Below are 7,446 nucleotides of genomic sequence, written 5' to 3' on the forward strand. Positions count from 1 at the left end.
GTTTGTATCGCGATCTCCATGAAGCAGACACCAGCTGCGCACTGCGGCAGTGAATTCCTAGAGCGAATAAAAAAAAGTGATTTTTTATTCCAAAAATTTAATCAAATCAAACTTATTTGATTTTTGTTGAAGGCGCCTGTTGACAATTTTTGTTGAAGGCGTCTCGGGTGTAATCAGAACGTTAATTCTGATCAACAGGACTTCGATCGCAATTCTCCTAAACGTATTATTGCTGCTCACTGCGCAACCGGAGTGCAGCTTTTCCAACGGAATCATGGGTAGCTTTGCTCACAAACTGTAAAAGTGTTCGGTTAAAATATAATAATCAATAAAACCAAATCTTTGAACTCGCATGTTTTAGCGCGTTCGACAATTATGAACTGCCGATATGGTACTCGACAATAAAAATAATTTTGAACCCATTTTAATGGATGACACAATGTTTACCAACGTTTGCCAGTATACTTTGAACACTGGATAAGCGGTGGCAATCCTAGGCCAATATAGCCAGCTCCCGGAAATGGCATAGCCAATTCTGGCAAAGAGTGGAACAACACTGGCTAACATGGTCCATGATAGCCAGGATTCGATGATGGCACAGCCAGCAATGGCAAACAGTGGGGCAATCCTGGCTAACCTGGCCCATGATAGCCAGGATCTAATTACGGCTCAGCCAATACTGGTAAAGCGACGGACAACCAGGGCCATTGTTGGATGTGCTAAGGAGGGGCACAACCAATATCGGATGCTCACTGGCAACTCTGGGCCTAGTTAGGGCCACGCTTTGCCAGTGGATTTTCAATATTGGCCCGCTGCCGTGTGCTACCTGGGGAGCTGCCTACTCAGTGCTTGTCTCTTCGTCCGCGAGACGGCGCCACATGTACCGGCAAACTACACTGCAGGTTGCCTATTAGGAATTCTGACCCTTCATTCTATAGTATACTTTGGTTCGTTTCATCGTCTGGGTTGATTGAATAGCGAAAAAAACTAAATTTCGGTTTCCCAGCGCGCGTCCCCCTCAACTCACAGCAAACGTCATTTTAAGAAGCCAATCAGAGGCTTCTGTCGTCAACACAACATGGCTTAGCGAGGCCTGTTTAGCCATAGTTGACCGAGGTTACAGCACGCATATTGACTCGAATGTGGCAGCGTCGTCTGCTCAGAATGGAGTCTGCTAGCTGTCAAGCCATGGAGGTGTCAAGCTGACACATGTGCGAAAACTTGGACGGCGCGCCGCACCAGTCGCCGCTTGCGAACTGCCGCCTACAGCAAGCAGGGACACGGAGCGGCAAGCATCTTTGCGCCATTAGACTCATGCCCGGCCCACATCCGGTGTAACACTTTGCCACCGCACACCAGCGCCTGCGCGCTGCTACTGAAGTTCGCACCAGAAAAGACAAAATAGCGATGTTATCAGAAAGACTGCCGGCTGTACTCGGGCGGCCACAAAGCATGCCTGCCCACGTAGCGCGCTTTCGGCAACGGCGCTGGACGCGGGCGCGCCGGGCGACGAACTGCACTGCTCTCTGGCTGCCCTGGTCGTCGCTAGGCCTGTTTCGCATTGAAGCCGCGGTGGACAGCGCTTCGGAAGTAGCCTGTGTTATAATAAAATGCCTGCTTTTGGCATCGCTTTACTGTCAACAGCATCGTCTCACAACAAAACATATGGTCATTGTTGCGGTGCGCTCGGCAGCGGAGCTATATAGCGGACGCCAGGCGCGCAAGCCGGACCGCAACGGCCGCGGGCAGCGGCGGTTGTGACAAGAAATTTGCTCGTATTACAGTTGCTGCTTCTACCAGCAACTCGGCATTGTACAACGATCCTCAAAAATGATCTATTTTCCACACTTCTTGCTCCCAAAGTTTATTATTTACGTGAAGAAAAATATTTAGCTCATTTTTATGACGCCAGCGGACGGGATCCAGGTTTGCCGGCCGGCCTGCAGACTCGCTGTATTTCACATTCGCACCAGAAAAGACAAAACAACGCCATGCTATCAGAAAGGCTGCCTGTTATATTCGAGCAGTGGCAGCATGCCGAGCTTTCGGCAACGATGCCGCCTGCGGACGCGCCGGGCGATGAAGCTGCGATCGAGGCTTGCCGGCGGCCCTGGTCGTCGCTAAGCCTACCTGGTTTTGCATCGATACTATCGATACCGCAGCTGAGGGAGCTTCGGAACTGGTCAGCGCTGTAAAAGGTACTACTCTCGTCACCCCTTTAACTGTGAGCCTGTCCCATAACAAAATAAAGATATGCTCGATTTCCGCGACGCCAGCGGAGCTAGCAAATGCATGCCAGCTATGCGAGCGGCGACCAGGCCGTAAATAAAGCGGTCATTGGATGAAATTTGCTTGTATCGCCGAATTAAATACTGCCAGCAACTCGGCATCAGCCAGCGATCCTCAAAAATGATTCATTTTTGGCATTCATCTATTCCAGTGCTTGTTATGAGCGTGAACAAATAATACTAGCGTGTTTTTCTGACGCCGGCGGCCGGCATCCAGGCTGACAGGCCGGCTCTGAGAAACGCGCCCCCACGTCATTATGACGCTGGCGCTCTGCGCCCTCGCATTCTACCCGTTGTCAGTGCGACGCGCCGCGCGCGGCCTGTCATTGACATCGGTTGGGCGCAGGCGGCGAGCTGCTGTCAGTCGTTACGCCGCTCAAAACGGCACGTCGCGCGCCCGGCAAGTAGCAGTCATGCCGAGAGACCGCGACACCTCTGCCTGCGGGAGCCCCGCCCGTGAACCTCCGAACCCGGTCGTGGACTCGAGTCTTCATCTCTATCGCAAGGGGTGGGTTGACTCGCAGCCCCACCTGCAATTTATGCCTAACCCTCTTCACGCTTCTGGAATATATTTTTCCGCAGCAAAGAACAGAAGCGCGGAGCCGATGCGCGCCGCGATAGCTGACTCGTTCGTATCGAGTTCATGTAAACAGAGAGTCGTCGAGATGGACTGGCCTTGCTCAGCTCGATTCTCTGACTCAAACCACCGCTGTCAAGGAACACCACCTAGATAGGTTCACGTACGCAAGGCTATGTCGAGCCGCTGATACTGAAGCCAAGGAGGATGGAGAAGCAGAACCGAAACCGAAACTGGTCCCAGGTCAGTGATTGATGTATGACCACGCGCTGCAGTTTAACAGAGTGCAATTACGCGTGCAAATAATCGTAAAACCTTGTCTCACTTTCTGAATTTCCCATAAAGCTATTATTTTAGGGCAAACGAAAGTTGAAGATATCTCTACGTTTCTGAAGTTCTTAAAATGACGTAGTCGAGTAGTGCGTGTGCCAGCCGACGGCGGCGCGTGGTCGTTTCATGAGCTCAAAAAGGCAGCGATTTCGAACGGGCTTTATTAAATGAAGACTCAATATTGAGTCGAAATATTTCGGAATTAGCATGTCTAATGTTTATGGAAGCAGTAAAAATTAAAATCGGGCAGCTTCATTTTCTTTTCACAACCCCTTTAAGTTATTCGTATCGCCCTCCCGCTCCCCCACGATGCAAATGCGGGATGTTGCCAAATTCGTAGTTACAGTCTCCTGGGTCGCACCCTCCAAAAAGCAGAAAACCTTCGTTCCCAGAATTGACAAGAGGCTCCAGTGGCGTCGCTTGTGCTTATTTAATTATTTATTTGAAATCCTTAGAGGCCCATTGGGCAATGCGTAAGTAGTGCGTAAAAATACTATACTCTGCATTCATAACCAAAGGAAACAAAAGGGAAACATACAGTCATGATAAACATCATATCAACAAATTAGTAGAGAAGAAGAAGAGACGCGGAAATAAAATGAGAAAAAATGCGCGACCCAAAATAAATACCAAATAGGAGTACTTAGTCGTTGACATCCACCCGAGCGCAGCCATACGGCTACAAAGGAAAGCTATTCCCCTAAAACATCCGACCAAAATAAATACCAGCAATAAAGGATATTGTGCTGGCGGAACGTGGTAACAGTGAGTAGCGTCCCAGGCAGCACAACAACATTGGCCGAAGGTCGGTCAACTGTTGGCAAAAATTGGCACGAACATCGGTCCTACACTGGCATTTGGGCCGAGCGCTACCACATCACACATTGGACCTACTTTCATGCCAGTTTTGGGCCAATGTTCGGACGATCAAGCGGCCAACGCAGTACCAATGTTCGTTCTGCAGCATGGGCCAGCAAGGGTCTCATACTGGTATCCAACTTTCAAACATTGGTAGCCAGCTTTCAAACATTGGTAGCCAACTTTTAAACATTGGTAGCCAGCTTTCGAATAATGGTTTCCAGCTTTCGAATAATGGCATCCAGCTTTCGAATAATGGTTTCCAGCTTTCGAATAATGGCATCCAGCTTTCGAACGCTGGCACATGCAATTAACCCACTAGCCAATGACCGGCACTGTGGATGGATGTACATACCATTCTACCTAGCAAATATTCATAGTAGAGGGTGCGAAAGAATTCCAGAAAAAAGACCCGTTTATTGCTTTGAGTTACAAGAATCACGCTTTTAGCCCGCACAGGATGGTTTGCGCTACCACCAGCCACCCTGGGGAGCAAAGAAAGGGGGTGCAAGAGCATGGTGGTAGAGGCTGTGGGAAAACAATTTATTTTCAAGTTTGGTGCGTGCCGATCAGGTTGGGCAAAGCATCTGGGCAAGCTGCTGCAGCACGGCTAAGGCATCCATAAAATGCTCAATGGAGCTGTCCTCCAGTGAACTGATCAGTCATATCCGAAGTAATCGTTGCACTCCGCTTGCAAGAGGGCTGCTGGACTGCATTCAAACAAATTCCTCGTCCAGCTCTTGCACGATGGCCTCACGATGCGCCAAGCCTGTAACGATCGAGATGCATGATGTCATGGTAAGCTGAATTATGGCCATCACAGAAAAAAAACAAAAATGATTAAATAACACCGAATTTTGTGAAACACAGTCATCGTGAAGACACTAGCAACATATTTTACAGGATAATTTTAAATTTATTCTTAAGAACCAGCACCACATTAGTTGCACAAAGTGGAATTTAATTTACTAAACTTCCGTTATACCAAATGGTTTAATTTAGTCCAATGCGTCGTGTCGCACTCCCAGTAAATATATTCAATGCGAGATAAGCAAATTAATGTGATATTGAAAACAGATTAATGTATTATTTTGTTTTAATATCATAACTCGTATCTAAATTGCGAGCTAATTTTTTATTCAAGTAAATATGCACAGGTTGTAGCGTCTCTTCCACATGGACGTGAAAACAACATTTTTGATTAGTTTTTTTTAATAGGGTTAAAAATACGGCTTGCGATTTTTTGCGAAATACGCTGAACGCAAGGAACTCAGGGCACCTTTGTTTTACCTTAGTCGCTTCGCATGCATGCTATAATTGGATTCGAAACTGCGACTTGCAAACCACACAAAAATACTAGTCTGATAGTCCAGAGTAATGCCCTTTTTCATTGCGAGAGAACTTGGGCAAAAGCTTTAACCAGAAATTGCGGATTTTCTATTTTGTCTGCAAGTGTAGAAGGCAAAAAAAAAAAAAACAGTACGGAAGTATTACACATATTCTTACCAACTGGTCTGCAGTGAAAAATTAATTAAACGGTTCTGATTTCCGTCGTGCATAAGCGGTAAAGGACATATTCCCGAATGCATCCCATATCAGGTCATATGAGTTCAAACCCGCTGTTAGCCAAAGTAGTGAATCTTTAGTGAGTTCATCTCACCAAAGACGAAAAATTAAATTCTCACCATTCGGCCACAATTCCACTGCGCACAACGTCAAGCAAGCCATTTCGCAATGAGAGTGGGTACACAGAAGTCGTCCTCGTGCTTATTGGCTCGCTCTCTTTTCCTGCCGAAAAAATAAAGGCACATGTAATCAAAGCAACGTTTACTACAAAAACCACTTTAACTTCCAGACGTATATCAAGATAAAAGAGTTTTAGTACTTACAAATAAGATCTTGCAGGCGGTACGAACAGCGTCGGAGCTCTCCTAATATATGAGCGTGGCTTTTCGCGTGCACAGACTATGAACGGTGCTAGATCGAGTGTGCATGCATTTTCGTCGTGTTGGTTGTGCACGTGGTTGGGCTCCGCCGTGGAGTCAAGAATGTTTTGTGATGCGTCGCGCGGTTCCAAGACGAGCAGTGGAGACGATGGTGGGGGGAGGGGGGGGGTTGGGGGTTGGCTGGAGGGGAGAGAGTCGTTTTCCTTTACACAGGTTTTGTGGTTCCGAGAAAAGTTCTCGAGCTGAAAGGTGGAGACAGGGAGATCGTGGAAGGGTGCACAAACAGCGAAGCGGGTAGCTGCGCGCGAGGGAAAATAGCTTTGAGGAAGTGACAATCAAAAAGAAAAAAAAGCGCTTCGCGGGGTGGGGGGGTTAGCCCGCTACCTAAAAAAAGGGCGCGGCCGGGAGAACAGGTAGGGAGATATGGGAAGACTTGAAAGAGAGAGGGAAAGGGGCCAAAACACGTGAAAAGGGTTTGGAATTTTTGGAGAATGAGTCACATGGCCACAGGCAGTACGGAAAGCAATACCTACAAGAAACAAGTGGATGGGAAACACGGAAGCGTCAAAGTATTGCTACAAAGCTGCAGCAAAAGCCCGAAAATTTTGAAGTGAAAAACTTGGAGCTTCAAGATGAATTTCGCCAAAACGAGTTCAGACACTCGCGTATTTTGTGGGGCCGTATGATGTGGCTTCTGTTAGTTCAAGATAGCTTAAAATGTTACCACATAATAACAAAAATATAAAGCAAAAAAAATATCCAAGCAGAATGCGTGCTCTTTCATAGTTTCATGTACCGTACATACGCCAAACAAGCTAGGTTAACATGCGTCTAACGCCAGTTGTCAGTCCATTTATTCAGTGGTCGTCGAGGAATCCTCAAATTGTTTGTTGGTGTGGAAGTTTCGCGCAAAAAAGCAAAAATAAACAAAGGCATGTTGAATTGTGGTTCGCAACTACTTTCGATGGTTTTCATCAATAAAGGTCATGTTCGAAAGAAAAAAAAAACTTGCGAGTAAATATGCCAGGACGTGAGCAAGAGCTATATTGCCCCCAATGCAAATTACGCAACAGAAGAATAAAATGGTCAAAAACAACAATTTCCAACACTACGATTTGCAGAAAAGGAAGGAAATAGCAAATCAGAAAACACGGGAAAGGCGCGATCACAGGGCACTAGGTAGGGAAGCGTAGGAATCGCTTAGCACGTGTCCGCGTGCGTTTATGAAGCACCCGCCTAATATTTCACGAGCGCAACGCATAATTCGAAATTACGAGGCGACTGCTTCGTTTCTGGACGTTGCCAAAACTGAGCACAATTTCGGTTTAGCGAATGCACTTGCGCTAATCTATTACGTTTGTATCGCGATCTCCAAGAAGCAGACACCAGCTGCGCACTGCGGCAGTGAATTCCTAGAGCGAATAAAAAAAAGTTTTTTTTTATTCCA

At 47.0% G+C, this 7,446-nt stretch overlaps 1 long non-coding RNA gene and 1 pseudogene across 1 annotated transcript; one reads left to right on the plus strand and one right to left on the minus strand.

The window, feature by feature from the left end:
* LOC149329177 (uncharacterized) overlaps positions 1 to 7,446 on the plus strand; it is a 112,711-nt pseudogene that overhangs the window by 33,422 nt on the left and 71,843 nt on the right.
* Positions 4,576 to 6,094, minus strand: LOC149329178 (uncharacterized). Its single transcript, XR_016285841.1, has 3 exons — positions 5,943 to 6,094; positions 5,739 to 5,841; positions 4,576 to 4,822 (listed from the first exon to the last, which is right to left on the minus strand). It is a non-coding gene; the product is annotated as an uncharacterized LOC149329178 (long non-coding RNA).

The sequence above is a fragment of the Amblyomma mixtum genome, chromosome 9 (genome assembly GCF_055824585.1).
Source record: "Amblyomma mixtum isolate Tamu chromosome 9, ASM5582458v1, whole genome shotgun sequence".
Classification (NCBI taxonomy): Eukaryota; Metazoa; Arthropoda; class Arachnida; order Ixodida; family Ixodidae; genus Amblyomma; species Amblyomma mixtum.